The 16,614-nt window shown below is 43.1% G+C and overlaps 1 pseudogene; it reads right to left on the reverse strand.

Moving 5' to 3' along the window:
* Positions 1-4,428: 4,428 nt before the first annotated feature.
* On the reverse strand, positions 4,429-6,017 carry LOC126633836 (omega-amidase, chloroplastic-like; annotated as a pseudogene).
* Positions 6,018-16,614: the final 10,597 nt, after the last annotated feature.

Below are 16,614 nucleotides of genomic sequence, written 5' to 3' on the forward strand. Positions count from 1 at the left end.
CCGGCTTCCTCGGCGACTACATCACCATCGAGGAAATTTGGCTGAGCTGTGCTGGATTGAAAAGCAGCGGGTAACACATGGACCATACTGATTTCCATGTTATCCAAGACGGATGGGCCCATCGGGTGAGGATCCTTCTCACCTTTCGTCTGGTCGGCTACTACAGCTTCCGTTGTTGTCAGAGTTGGACAAAGAGACTCTTCTGCTCCTTCTTCAAGGGTTTGATCCTGTGTTTTTGCTTCGGCAGCTTGTTGGTTCTGCGTGATTGACACAGGTGAGGTTGAAGTCGACAGTATGCTTGGGGTCAAGATCCGAGTCTGCTCTTAGTAGTGTATCCGGGCATCCCTGGTGTCGAGATAAACATCCAATCGAGTAACACGTGCTATTTCATCGGTCGTAAGGTCGAAGAGAGAAACAACCAAAAATACTTCGAAGTGATATCGTAAATACTGAAGGTCCTCCATTGAGAAATGAAGGTTGGCTGCATCGATATCAGTGTATGGGTCGACCTCAAAGCCAAGGACACGAGCTTCTCGTATGTGTTGGAATCTTGCTTTCAATCCTGGGTCTGAGGTCTTCTGAATGATTCGCTCGGCATCAGGACAAATCAGGACTAAATCAATTGTATCCTGACATGCCTTCGGCAAGCCATACAGATCATTGGCCGAATGTTTCTTATGAAATTCTCGCATGTACTCCAAAGCCTCCCCGAGGAACGGTGGGTGCAAATTCCGTCGAATTTTAATCAAAGGTTCTTGTATAGCCGGCAGGGCTAATTTACTTTCGGTTTCTTGCCTGAAATGCTCGAGGCGTGCCTTCATCTCCCCCGGCCGAAGAAGAAGTTTGATCCGTTTATCAGCCTCTTCGAACGTGGTTTCAATATCTTGGTTGACCAGCCGTTTCCCTTGAACCAACTCTGTCATAATAGCTGGAGGTGGTCGTTCATCATCAGTAACAATTGTATCCTTCGGCCATCATTGAGGAGCCGAAGTTTCTTGGGCCGCTTGTCGGCGGGCCATGTAATCTATCCTTTGGTGCCGGTGTTTCTAGGATTTGGACAGTGCAGTGTAAACGCCTTTCGAAGAATGATATGTATACCAACGTTGATCGCTAGGTTTGGGAGGTTTGAAAGTCTTTTGGCTCCGCGATGACTCCGAACTGCTAGAATTACGTTTATAGTAGTCCTCGTCGTAAAATGAAGCATTAAAATCAAGACGCCGCCTGACTGAGGGTGCCTCTTCCATCCTCACTTTGGGACCGAGCCTATCAAAAACCCCTTGATGTTGGCCTACGTCAGCAACCTTCTGCTAGGTTGCGGCCATAGGTCGTTCCGTTATAAGGGAAGAGGGCTTCTCCTCTGGCTCACTACCGACCTTTGCTCTACATTTACTGCACAAAACCGCTGTCCTACTGTCTTCATCGGTGGTATAATCTATCATAGGTTTGACAATAGCGGGTCCCGTTAAAGCTGTAGGCGGTTTGTTTGAACGAAAATCGACCATGAAACGCTACTGAGAATTCTGATTCCGAAAGCGTTGCGTCGCAACATCTTCGGCCTTCCCTTTCCCTTTGTCTTTAGGGAGGCACGCATCGACCATATTTACTGTTGCCGTGGGGAACGGGTCAGTATCAACACTCATCTTCTTCTCTGGAAATTTCAGTTTGCCATTATCAATCCAGCTTTGGACATTGTCTCGAAACACGACACAATTGTTTGTCGTGTGTTTGCTTGAATTGTGGTATTTGCAATATATCTTCCCTTTAAGCTCTTCAGCCTTGGGAATGTTGTGCCCAGGTCGAAGTTTGATGATCTTTGCTGATAATAGTTGATCAAAAATTGCATCGGCTTTTGTAATATCAAAAGTATAAACTTTCGACGGTTTCAGTGCTCCTTCAGTAGCCGAGCGGGTTTTGACTTCCTTAGAATCAACTTGAGTCAATGCCTTGCAGACGTATGGCTTGTCTATCACTATCTCAGCTGCATCCACACTAACGCATTCATCCTCGGTTGATGCATAACTGACAGTAGGATTCTTGTAAATCATCCCCCGAGATGGAACTTTCGAAATCTTTTCCTCGCGGAGCAAATAATCATACTGCTCGACATGCTGGGCTAATTCGTACATATCCCGAAAGTTTGCCCCCAATAATTTCTTTTTGTATTCGACGTCAAGACCGTTGAGAGCAAGTCTGACGAATTCAACTTCGGGGAGAGGCACTCGGCACCAATTTCTAGCTGATTTGAATCTAGTAAGATAATCCATTGGTGACTCGTCGGACGCCTGAGCCATCTTTGCTAGTGAGGATACTGACATTTCCATTCCCGGCCGATAAAACTGCTCATGAAATTTCTCGACCAATTCCTCCCAACTCTGGACGGAGTTCGGTGGAAGGTTAATATACCAGGCGAACGCTGAGCCGGTCAACGAAAAATTGAAAAGTCGCAACTTGTGAAAGTCACTATTAACGTCTCCGCACTGTGCGGTGAAACGAGCTACATGTTCCAACGAGGATAAGGATGATTCTCCGGCAAAAAGGCTAAAATCCGGGATCTTGAAACCTCTAGGGTATTCGACATGTTCCACGTAAGCTGGGTACGGGTGTATAAACTTAGGAAACTTCGGCCCTTTCTTCATGGCCGAATCGATCATCCGTTGAACTTCGGTCATATCGACGGGCGTTACTTCCGCTCTCTGGTCGGATCCGTCTGACCTACTATTCGACCCTCCTCCTCTTTCCAATTGAAGTGGCCTGAGCCGAGCAGGAATTGGCTCGGCCGGTGCACTTGATAACAGATTATTCCTCGGCGGCAAATGCTGGGCAAGATCGAAAATTCTACCATCACTGACCTTACTAACCAGTATTTCGAGTAATCTGGTTTGTGCTTCACTGGAATTGCGTATCACGTCATGAAGCTTATCGATTCCTCAACTCAATGTCTGTTCAACTGTCCGAGATTGCTCGTCAAGCCGTTTTCGAAGAAACGACCTTGTGGGTGGATCGGATCCTTCGCCACCATCTTCATCACAATCTTCTATTACTCCTTCATTGAGAACGCAAGTGTTCCTGTCTGGAATTTCAAGACTGCGAACCTGACCGCCGAGATTGACTTCCCTCTCTCGGCGAGTTGCGCTCGTGGACTCAGATGTCACGGCGCTGATGGGATTCTCCGCTTGTGGCACATGGTGTCCTGCGTTTTGATTTGGTAGATCGACTGTCAACTTTCCCATAGCTGTTTTCTTTTTTACCGATCGTGTTTCAATTGGCATGAACTTCGTAGTCTAGCACTGGGTCCCACTGGGCGTGCCAAAATGTTGACCCTAGAAACTACCAAGCCTACGTGGCGCGCAGGCCGAGTAATCTATAAGCTAACTACGTCATTCGGTGAATGCGGGGCGTGCCAACTCGTCGACCGAGCTCGGCCGAGGAGTAAATTTTGTTGATGTTGCGTTGGGTGCGCGGCTGACTTCTGCGTCTTGCGATTGTGGCCGAGAAAGGAACACGTCTCGACCTCTTGGGCTCTCGAACCTGAAGACAAGGTTACTATTCTTACGAAGTTCACGAGTCGTCGTCGTCGGATTCAGTCACAGTGATGTTATTCGTCAGAGTAAACTCACGCCGAATCGACACCAGAGTGTAAGGGCACAAATACTCAAAGCAAATATAAGTTTTAATGGTGAATGTGGTTCGGCCGTCCGAATGTCGAACTCTAAATCCCACTTGGGAATATCCAATCATAAAATAACTCGGCGAGCAAAGCGCCGAGCTCAATATACCGTAACACCTCACTTCGCCGAGAAGGCTAATGAGATGACCTCAATCAATAAGGATCCGGAAATCCTCCTCGACCGAGACTTGGATAGGTAATCAACCGTTCTCGCCGCAGTGCTGTTGATGCCAACGGAAGATACTGCGAGATCGACTGATTCTACGGTGACAGAGCTATCTATGCCGACTTAAGATATCACCGGTTGCTTCCACAGTGCTGTTGATGCCAACGGAAGATGTGTCAGCGAAAAAGAAAGAAAAAAAATCTCAAGTTGTTGAGAGTTTGCGCAGGGCAGTTTTGTATTGATTTTCAGGGCCCTGAATGATGTGCAGCCTCTTCTATTTATAGCAACGGCTCCCCCCAAGGCCGAGTTAAAAACCTACTCGGACTAGGTCTTCTTCTCCTGATCAGCACCAACTCGACCAGTCCTACTTTCACTAGGACTGTGAACCTAGTCCTTAACCGAGCCAGATTCGCTTCCGGGTCCTGCCGAGACTCCTCATTGCACTAGGATTCGACCTCTTGTGTTATGACCTAGCCGACCTAGGTTTGGAGGCCCACGTACTGAACGATCCATGGTATTCTTGTCGCAAGGCTTTCCGGGCCGAGAATGATTCTATACTCAGCCCAAACTATTATTTTGGGCCCAAACAGTAACAAATTGGTGGTCGTGTAATATCTTCCAATGATTTACTACAGAAAACATAACCACATGTTACTAAGTGTTTATATCCTTCAAGGCTTCAAGGACTTAGTTCATGCACATCGATCAACTTGTAGATGTCTTCCCGCTTTTGTTCATCAAGTTGGAGGCTCTTTCTGCATTATTTACACACAACGTCAACATATCTATCAGAAAAAGATGAAAATAACATACCGCAGATTTAACTGCAAAAACTCTACCTATCTTTGGAGTTGAATTTTAGAGTAATCGATCTCGGCGATTACAATAGTTTCCTCATGCCCTGCGGTTGCAATTATCTCGCCCGACTGCCAATTACAGCACAAAACACAAAAATGAAGAAAACGATCGTTTGTGTTTTTGTTCAATCAGGCTCATCAATTGTTTGCGTTATACACTATATAGTACCGGTTCAACTAGCGTGGAGTGTCCCCATATTGTGTAAGAACCAGTGGAGTCTCGAGAAGGTGAACAAGTAGCTACGAATAACTAACACCGTGATTCCGAAGCCAAAGAGGGCAGGGGGAGGGGAAAGGTCATGTTGGAATTGTTTTTAGGCTGTAGAACAGTAGAAAAATGTACAGATACAAAGTCGAAAGCAACAGGACAAGTCAGTCTTTATACGTACTCGGTTATCAACTGCCCTGAAAAGAGGGAAGTGTCTGTTAGTACATAGGAAGTTTAGGAGGAAAATTGTGAGCAAGTAGAAAATAAGGTATATGCTCTTACCTTGCTCTCTGTACGAGCTCCTATAACAATTCACCTGTGCTCATGTTGAATGCCCCGGGATTGCATATGATATGAACGCCTTGCGTTTATAAAGTAACAATCAATATTGTTATTCTTAATCTATAGATGAGATATTAAAAACTAAGGCAGCATTTTCAAAATCCTGTACCTTTTTTTCTGTACAATGCAGCAAGTTCAGGAAACCGTAAATCATGACAGATTCCCACTCCGATACGACCAACTTCTGCAAATGTTCTACAATTGCTCAACAGCGGCTTTAACTCATAGACAATCCGGATAAAATCTTGAAATAAAAAATTTGACATCACACCTTTCCTTGAGGAAAGTTTAGGACAATTTCGGATGCATACCTGTGTCCACTATGGTAGTTTGATCTCCTGTCGAAAAGAAGTCAGATTCCTTAAATGATATCTCTCCTGGAACGTCAATGTCGAATAAATGTATCTGCAAATGAAGCAACACCAACACCTTCTTTTCAAGAGTTCTATCCAATTTTACGCTCCTAATTTCGTGTCTAATGTTATTCGATTAGAGTTCGTTCAGATCCTGTAAGGCCTCTTGCTCAGTGAAGAGCTAGCTATCGAGAGTCATACTGCTCATCTCTAAGAACCCTCTTTTCAAGCTTTTCACACCTCTCCATCTTCCAAGCCTTTTAATAATAACTCTCAATCCCGTTTTTCCCACTCCAGGCCCAACAAAAACTCCACCTTTAACCAAAATCGCTTCCATCGTGCTAACTTTTTCAACAATTCCTGCAACTTCTTCCGTCATAACACCACTAACACCAGACCCTTCTGTACATTCTGCAATACCCATGGCCAATCTACTGCTAGATGTCGTAACTGTCTGAACCAGGGTTTCCAAGATTTCCCTCCACCATCAAAACTTACTACACCTTCCCCAAACAACTATCAGCCTCAATTGTCTTCTCCGTATGCATCATACTCACACATCACAACTTTGTTTTTCATCAATGGGTTCGTTTCAACGAAATGAAGCTCACATATAAGTTTGTAGTAGTGGGGAAATGAATGTAATGGTGGTTTGGTGCTCAACTTGCCAAAGTTTGAGAGGTAGTTGTGTTGTGTTTTCACGGGAGAAAGAGAGAAAGAGAAACAGGAAAAGAGATGAGTGAGATCGAGTGAGGGAGAGAAAGAACCAGAAGAAGATGTGAACATACACATGAAAGACTGGCCATGGCCTGGGCGAGTACGAACACCAGTGCATCAACGATGAGCAGATAACGTAAATAGAATCATACAATAGTAAATCAATAATTCACGTCATTGTAATACTATTCATGGCTATAAGTATAATTAAGGCATCAATAATAATATGCATACCTATGCATCCCCTAGGACATAGCATAATTCATAATTTTTATTAATGCACTAAATCTTATAAACGTCACGCTAATCTAGGCGTATTGTAGAAAACTCTTTATGAAATGTATAAATGGAAACTAACAATTATATGTATACTATATAAAAGAAAAGACCCACTCACAGATCATATCGTCAGGTCGAACCCGCCTCACGGGTTTCGAAGATCCTTGCAATGCGTTTCGCCCTAGAAACAAAACCGTTAACGTAAATATATAATGTACTAACATAGAAACATCTTTTTCATACAAAGTACGTCTAATAAATGAACTATTTTAAAACGGTCGAATGTTGGAAAATGGACGGCAGATTCGGATTCGGCACGTCGAGAAACCTAACGAGGGACCTTAGGTTCCTCCACGCACCGCCACAATGTGGCTGCACCGATAGCCACGTGCCACACACGCCGACCACCTTAATGTGTCCACACGCGCCCACGCGCTTGCGAGTACGACTGTACCCGCATTCCTCGCGAGTTCTTGCAGGTTTGCAGGTTTTTGGTCCAACTTCCAAAGCTCTTAACAAGCACAAATCTTAGTCATTTTCAGTGATTCAAAAACCAGAGTAAAGCTAGAAATGTGAGGAATCAGTTCATACCTGTTAGGGGTCGAGTCAACATCAGCGTTAGCTAAAAAATGGGCCTAAAAGAGGCCAGATGGCCACGAATCTTGAGTTTCCCAGAATTCTGGGGAAGTCCTCCATTCGTCCCAACAGCTTTTGAACCCTATTAAAATGCGTCCAAACCTTGAGATCGTTCACTGACAATGAAAAAGGTAAGGAAGAGAGAGGTCCTAACACTTACCTTGGTCGAGATTGACGAGAACTCGTCAGAGAAGATGATGAACAGTGGCAATGACCATTGTGCAATGCAGTTGCATGTTTGGGTTTGATGTTCATGGTTTGAACTTAACAGAGATAAGGAATGACAAGGCGCGGTGGTGTTCTGATGGTCTAGCTCGCAAGAGTAATCGGGTGGTGGTGTTATGCGGTTTTCAGAGAGGGAGAGAGTGTTAGAGAGAGAAAGATAAGGGAGAAAATAGAGAAGAGAGAGGAAATTAGAGTGTCCTCGAGCATGGTTGTGACAATGGCCGCCTCGCCGGAGTGGCAACGATATGGTGGTGGTGTGGTTGGTTCCTGACCTTTTGGCCTCTATTCTTTAAAGAAGAAGATGATAATGAGGGGAAGAGAGAAAGGTGAGGGATGAGGGAGAGAAGTGAGGTGGCAACCAATGAGAGGCCAAGAGCATTTAGAAAGGAACACGGGAGTGAGGAAAAATAATGGGTTGTAGGTCCCACTCTGTTGACACTCCAATCCTATAAAAGACAAAATAGAACGAAAATCTCCCATAAGTGTGAAATTATCAAATCGCCATTCACATTCGTAGTTTCGTAAAATTTTCGTCGTAACTCCGAATTCGATTTCATTTAACGAGTTCGTAGTGACAAGTATTACGAGGATATGCTAAAAGAATGTTTCATACATCTCACAATATGCTGGTTAAAGAAAGTCAACATCCTCGCCTCTAGGGGCATTTTCATCAATTCACTCATTTAAAATTAATAAAATCGTAAAGTTAAGGATGGGTTGTTACAGTGATGACTTTTAATACAAGAGATCATTATGTAGTTCTTTTAACTCTCATTGTATAACAAGAAATGGATCTCAACCTATTAATTCTTAATTCCCATCAATAAAGATATTCAAGTGAGAGTTTATAGTTCATTGCATCTATAACTAAATGAGTATATGCATATGTCGATTTTAGTAGACTCAAACAATCTTGAGAATTTTTCTCGACACGAATGAGAAAATTATTTTGTTCATTTTTATATGAATGAAATTTTACATCGGAGATGATAAATTATTTGATTGAGTTGAAATCTAGAGTCCGTTGATTCTAAATAATTGAGGGCATGAAGTTACTCACTGAAGCTCAAGGGAAAATTTTATAGGACGGCAATAAGGCCGGCGATGCTGTATGGCACAGAATGTTGGGCGGTGAAACATCAACACGTACACAAAATGGGTGTAGCGGAGATGAGGATGCTTCGTTGGATGTGTGGGCACACAAGAAAGGATAAGATTAGGAATGAGGATATCCGGGGTAAAGTAGGAGTAGCCGAAATTGAAGGAAAGATGAGAGAAAATCGGTTACGGTGGTTTGGACATGTGCAAAGAAGGCCTACTAACGCTCCGATTAGAAGATGCGACGATGGGACAGAGGTTCAGGGCCGAAGGGGTAGAGGAAGACCTAGGAAAACTTTGGAAGAGACTCTAAGAAAAGACTTAGAGTACTTGGATCTAACGAAGGACATGACACATGATCGAGCACAATGGCGTTCTAAGATTCATATAGCCGATCCCACTCAGTGACTTGGATTTTTCAAGTCTCCAACCGAGAAGTTTTCCTCACTCGGAAAATTAAGGGAACACTACCCCAACCTACATGCTCCACTCAGAAAGCTTCAACATACAAGCTTCAACAAAAGAAAATTCAAAGAACTTAGCGAAGAAGGCTTTGGTGTATTTAACACAATACGTTGAAATGAAGGAAAGCTTATTTATTGATATCCCCGATAAGCTACAAATATGTACATATACATGAGTCAAAATAAACACACAAGAGGGAGCCTTCACAAAGGTTGCTTAGGAGAAGTCTCAGCAGTCGGTAGAGCCCCAGAAAGAGAAGGCACCGGAGGGGGATCATTTGGAGCTTCAGTACTGGACAGAACCCTAGAAGGAGGAGGCATCAGAGGTTGATCATTTGGAGCTTCATTACGCGGTACAGCCCCAGAAGACGAAGGCAATAAATGCCTTTGGAACAAACCTACAAATATCTGATGATCAAGTAAAACCTGACCATCAGTTTCCTTCATCTGGTCAAGCTTCCTCTTCATGTTTGTAGCATAGTCATGTGCGAGCCGGTGCAACTGTTTATTCTCATGCTTGAGCCCTCTAATCTCCTGTTTGAGACTCATCACTTCAGCCGCCAATGATTCAACTTGGCGGGTTCGAGCAAATAGGCGTTGGGCCATATTAGACACAGAACCTGCACACTGAACACTGAGAGCCAGCGAATCCTTAACTGCTAACTCATCAGACCGTTTGGAAAGTAGTCTGTTATCTTTGGGAGTGAGAAGGTTCTTGGCCACCACCGCAGCGGTCATATCATTCTTCATCACGGAATCCCCAACGGTAAGAGGACCAGTAGGGGAGACGAAGGATGGGCGCCATATGTTGTCTGGAGAAGGCGGGGCTGCCTCTTCAACAAGGTTCAAGTCAAAACGACGGTCGGAGGGGCCAGACATTTTCAAAGGTGTTGAAGAGAGAAGAGGTCGGACAAATCAAGATCTTAGAAGTGCAAGAATGAAGCTTCTACTGGTGGAGATTCAAGTGTGCTTTGGAACTTAATGCCAGCCCTTATAAAAATCTGCACTCGACGGAGCTTCAGAAATCGAAGAGGCGCCTGCTCAGAAATCGAAGAGGCGTTTGCTTTCTCAAAAGCTGGGCTGCTTAGAGATCACGAGGGTTGATCTCAGAAATCTAAGAGACGTTTGCTTTCTCAAAAGTTGGGCTGCTCAAAGACCACGAAGGCTGGTATCAGAAATTGAAGAGGCGCTCGCTTTCTCAAAAGCTGGGCTCCCCAGAGACCACGAGGGCCGATCTCAGAAATCGAAGAGGCACCTACTTTTCCAGCCTTGTCAGCACCTGTCACACGCACACTCAGCTTTGCGGAAATTATGGGCATTCTGTCGAAGACTTCTGGGGAAGTAGAAAACACATGAATCTTACTGTTCAATCACCCACTTCCCACACGCAACAATAGCTCATGGGTACCACAGAAAACTTTGCCAAAGTTCTCTGCCAAAGTTGAGCACGTGAAGCTTGCAGCTCCCACTACATCGCTCTGACCAAGAAGGGTAAAAGAATAGCAAAGAAACAGCACTAACAAAGTTTAGACCCATAAATTTTGAAGGTCTAGCTACCATATTATTACCCACAAGGGTAAAGGAACAGTACCACTGCTGGATAATTGGACAGTCCCTGTGTGTCAACCTCTGTGCTTCGTGGCAAGGTAGACTAGCAAACATGCCCAACCTTTACTCACATTCGAGAAAACACTCCCAATAAGATTGCTTGCTCCAAAATCGAAGAGGCACCGTCCTCCGAATCTCGAGAGCCAGACTCCCAACATGACTACTTTCTTAAAAATCGAAGAGAGGGTAAAGGAACAGTACCATTGCTGGATAATTGGAAAGTCCCTGTGTGTCAACCTCTGTGCTTCGTGGCAAGGTAGACTAGCAAACATGCCCAACCTTTACTCACATTCGAGAAAACACTCCCAACAAGATTGCTTGCTCCAAAATCGAAGAGGCACCGCCCTCCGAATCTCGAGAGCCAGACTCCCAACATGATTACTTTCTCAAAAATCGAAGAGACACTGCTCCCCGAATCTTCGAGAGCCAGACCCCCAGCGTGACTGCTTTCTCAAAAATCGATGAGGCATCGTTCTTCGAATCAATCGAAGAGGCGCTCGCTTTCTCAAAAGCTGGGCTGCTCAGAGACCACGAGGGCCGATCTCAGAAATCGAAGAGGCACCTACTTTTCTAGCCTTGTCAGCACCTGTCACACGCACACTCAGCTTTGCAGAAATTATGGGCATTCTGTCGAAGACTTCTGGTGAAGTAGAAAGCACATGAATCTTACTGTTCAATCACCCACTTCCCACACGCAACAATAGCTCATGGGTACCACAGATAACTTTGCCAAAGTTCTCTGCCAAAGTTGAGCACGTGAAGCTTGCAGCTCCCACTACATCGCTCTGACCAAGAAGGGTAAAAGAATAGCAAAGAAACAGCACTAACAAAGTTTAGACCCATAAATTTTGAAGGTCTAGCTACCATATTATTACCCACAAGGGTAAAGGAACAGTACCACTGCTGGATAATTGGAAACTCCCTGTGTGTCAACCTCTGTGCTTCGTGGCAAGGTAGACTAGCAAACATGCCCAACCTTTACTCACATTCGAGAAAACACTCCCAACAAGATTGCTGGCTCCAAAATCGAAGAGGCACCGTCCTCCGAATCTCGAGAGCCAGACTCCCAACATGACTACTTTCTCAAAATCGAAGAGAGGGTAAAGGAACAGTACCATTGCTGGATAATTGGAAAGTCCCTGTGTATCAACCTTTGTGCTTCGTGGCAAGGTAGACTAGCAAACATGCCCAACCTTTACTCACATTCGAGACAACACTCCCAACAAGATTGCTTGCTCCAAAATCGAAGAGGCACCGCCCTCCGAATCTCGAGAGCCAGACTCCCAACATGATTACTTCCTCAAAAATCGAAGAGACACTGCTCTCCGAATCTCGAGAGCCAGACCCCCAACATGATTGCTTTCTCAAAAATCGAAGAGGCATCGTTCTCCGAATCTCGAGAGCCAGATACCACAGACCACTTTTTCAAAGTGCTCTGACAGAGTTAAAACATGTGAAACTGACAGCTCCCACTACCGTGCTATGACCAAGCAGGGTAAAGGAATAGCATTACTACTTGTTAGGGAGACTCCTATATATGTCAACCTCCATCCCCAACGGACAGGCAGACCTGCAAAAATGCTCAACCCTTCATCATATCTGAGAGGGCACTCCCAACGAAGCCTTTCGAAATATTCAGCTTTCTTTCCCCCCGATAATACCTCTGCAAACAAGCTATACTAGAGCAAGAATATCTCATATCATCAGGGTTAAAAGCAAGAGTATCCCATATCATGCTTTTTCCCTGTCTTTTCCTTTGGCCTTGTTTTTACCTGCAAGACAAGGAGAAAGAGAGCAATCAGTCAACACTTGGAATCAAGCTTCCAGCCAAGAACTGACTGCCTGGAACCCCTTACCTGATTACTTACCTGGCATTGCTCTCGAGTACTCATCTTCAACATCTTATGTTTCCAGGGAAGATTCCGCATCTGCTTGAGGAACAGATAGGGCAAGTGCGAAGGATACAAGGAAGCATGTGGAGACAAGCGTAACAGCACACGTGCCGATACATCCATTACTCTGTCAAAAGCAAAAGTATCCTATATCAGCAGGGTGGAACGTACTCTAGATTTGATGGATTGTTTTGACCCTCAAATTCTTCAGTCGGCCTTATACTCTGGAGGAAACCAGAAAACCCTCCAGCTCAGTTCAAGAATAAGCCTGTGGAAAGTTACTTCTTCAAAAGCAAAAGTATCTCATATCATCTCTTCTCATTTTTCTTCTCTTTATCCTTCATGCTGCTGCAAGATGGGGAGAAGGTGAACAATCAGTCGGAGCTCTGATTGCTTACCTTGTCTGTCACCTCTTTCAGCAGACCCCCTAGCTCGGCGACTTGGGGGACTCCTACTACATGGTTTGTATCGCGCTTGACCAAGCCTGAAACTACAAGTAAGCTTCAAGTGAAATTGATACATTACCTTGTGCATCTCCACCAGTTAAAGATACCACCCCTGGATGGAGGAAGAGTACTTCCAGAGAAGATGCCACATCTACCTATGAGACAGATAAGGCAAGTCAAGACGACTCCACACTCCGATACTTAGAAGTTTCGTGATTACGAGATCATTCTCCCACAATATTTCTTAATGTCATTTGTACTAAATCATTCACTTGTACTCACTAAAGGAGAGCTTGAACCTATGTACTTGTGTAAACCCTTCACAATTAATGAGAACTCCTCTATTCCGTGGACGTAGCCAATATGGGTGAACCACGTACATCTTGTGTTTGCTTTCCTATCTCTATCCATTTATATACTTATCCACACTAATGACCGGAGCAATCTAGCGAAGATCACAAAAAGCGACCGTTTTCGCTACCTAGGATCTATCTTGCAAGAGAACGGAGAATTAGATGGAGATCTCAACCATAGAATACGAGCTGGATGGATGAAGTGTTAGAATGCATCCGGCGTGTTGTGTGACCGTCGTAGGCCACTGAAGCTCAAGGGAAAATTTTATAGGACGGCAATAAGGCCAGCGATGTTGTATGGCACAGAATGTTGGGCGGTGAAGCATCAACACGTACACAAATTGGGTGTAGCGGAGATGAGGATGCTTCGTGGGATGTGTGGGCACACGAGAAAGGATAAGATTGGGAATGAGGATATCCGAGGTAAAGTAGGAGTAGCCGAAATTGTAGGAAAGATGAGAGAAAATCGGCTCCGGTGATTTGGACATGTGCAAAGAAGGCCGAATGACGCTCCGGTTCGAAGATGTGACTACGGGACAGAGGTTCAGGGCCGAAGGGGTAGAGGAAGACCTAGGAAAACTTTGGAAGAGACTCTAAGAAAAGACTTAGAGTACTTGGATCTAACGGAGGACATGACACAAAACCGAGCGCAATGGCGTTCTAGGATTCATATAGCCGACCCCACTTAGTGGGAAAAGGCTTTGTTGTTGTTGTTGTTGTTGGTAGTATATAATATAGCAATTATGTAAAGATTCTAAGTTTGAACCTCCATTTGTCAAGAAAGTAATTGGCCCACGTCATAATTAATGACTATAAAGAATATGTTAGCCCAATTAATAGGGCAGAGGCCTAAGATAACAGGCCCATCACAAATTATGTGTAAGGAGAACTAACTAATAGCCCATTGTTATTTGAGCAATGATATATGCACACTCATTGTTTTCCTTGTGCACATTTTTATCAATTTTTTTCAATTAAGAATATTGATTCAATTCATAGGCTAAAAGTAAACAAGATGTGCAAGGATAGATGTGGCAAATCAACCCATTGAGTTGTTAATGGGTACTCACTAATACTCGTTTAATTTGTTACCATCATAATATGGAGGTGAGATTGGTAGTAATGATGGTGTAAGGCAGTGGCGAAGCTAGTAATCGGCCCCGGGAAGGGCCTTATCGCAACATAATTAGTTGGAGAAAAACTAAAGCTTTTTTTTTTTTTTGCCATGGAACCTTTTAATCAAACAAATGTGATGGAGCTTAAATTTGTATGAAAAATTTGGTATTTAGTAGATTATATCATAAGAACATAACTTCTTTACGAGTTTTGGTTAAGAAGGACTAAGGCTCAAACAAAAATTTAAGGTCAAGAATCAAAGCTATTTCTATGAGATTTCCTTTCAATATGATTTGATCTTCTTCTAAATTGTATAGACCTCGTTTTATATGAACTAACCAGAAGAGTGGATTGAATTTTATATGGTTAAACAGAAGCCTGGTTATAAGGTTAGGTTTATAAATAAAAAAATTAAAAAAAAAATTGTGGTAAGGTTGGGTCTTTGAAAGCCTAGTTATAAGGTTAGGTTTTATAAAAATAAACGGGAGGTTGGATTATAAAAAACGCGAAGATGTTGTTGGCTACTGCAAGTTTCGAACCCATCACCCCTCTGATGTTGTCAAACTAAAAAACCAATAGGCCGCACAATCACTATGGTAGGAAAGGCTCACAATATACATATATAGAGCAATTCCAGGATGGGCCTAGCCCTACCCTAGTCTCTATGTGGCTCCGCCGCTGGTGTAAGGTGAAATAAAATTAAGTGAATCTTAATGGGTACCCATTAACAATCCAATTAATAAATTTACCACCTCTATGCAAGGAGAACCGCTCCCTTTTTTATTAAATCGGGATTGTACGTCACATAATACTGTGGCCGCAGCATAATGCATGCATGGAAGAAACAATAGACAATAAGCATTTGGAAAGTGAGGGTGGTCAGGTCAAGACTTTGAATGAGTAATAATTCCCACTTCATTTTCATTCTGATTTCTGTCTGACTAACTACAGTAAATTTGGTATGGCAATCTGGATAGTTATAGTCCGGTAGCAACAAAGACAGATGCCTAAATCCCACACATGCATGTAACAGGGACTTGATTTTGAGACCACTACGTACTGTTCGTCGTCTACTACTACTACTACTGTTAATTAGTGTAATTTCGGGGCGGGTAAATTCCATCAGTAGGTACACAAACATAACTACATTTATATGTTCAGCTAGACATCGTTCTAGTTTCAATCAAAATCAATGACTTCTTTGTTGATATTTGAACACACCAATTGCTTTCATTTTGCAAAATGATCAGCCGTCACTTCAATATTTGGTGCAGTCAACACCAGAAGCAAGAAAAGCCTTTTCTATGTTATTAGTAAAGCGCTAACACGCAACGGCTTTATCTGTAGGTTTATCCTATTTGAATGACTTTGCAGAACACTATGTGTGATTTTTTTTGTTAAACGATAAATTTTGTTAAATTAGATGTTAGATTAGCTACCGAAGGTATTCAAACCCACACCGTCATGCAAGACTCAACACTTTTCCACCACTGTGATAATAGGCCACTGGCAACACTGTGTGTGATTCGAGTTAGACTGCAACTTCTCAGACTGCTAATCTCACTGTACGAATCTAAATATGTCATAATTTATGTAGATGATAGTGTTGCTTGAACTGGGTCCAATATCGTTTATTTACTATGAATTTCATTATCAAGAAAAATTCTTAATTAAGATAGAAAATTGTACGCAAGTTCCTTAGTGCAAGACATTGATATTCTGCAATTATTCAAAATATTATGATTAAGAATTCAAATAAAAGTAAAAATAGGTTAAAGGGTTTAGAGTTGGCACTGCTCTGTACATGCAGTAAAGTGAGAATTGATAAGACACATTCCAAATTAGAATGTGAATTTGCAGGCACACCAAGAAATGGTGCTGTCAACTATAGTTTAGGCGTTAATTTATTTACCAAAATAAAAATATAAGATCTACAGTGTTGGTTAACCAATACCTGCATGTGTTGCAGGTGAGGAGTCATTTCATCATTGAAGTGCACAGAGAATTATTGACCATGAATTTTCGATTCGTGACTTCTTATTTGTAAGACGTCGTTTTAATTGTATTATGTCTGGTTTGCAGGTTAGCCAAACAATTTTTTTTTTCTTTCAAGTTTGCCAATACACATCACAGGTACTTGACATAACATATTGCGATTAAGAACTGAATTAATTCACATCAAGGAAA

The sequence above is a fragment of the Malus sylvestris genome, chromosome 9 (genome assembly GCF_916048215.2).
Source record: "Malus sylvestris chromosome 9, drMalSylv7.2, whole genome shotgun sequence".
NCBI lineage: Eukaryota > Viridiplantae > Streptophyta > Magnoliopsida > Rosales > Rosaceae > Malus > Malus sylvestris.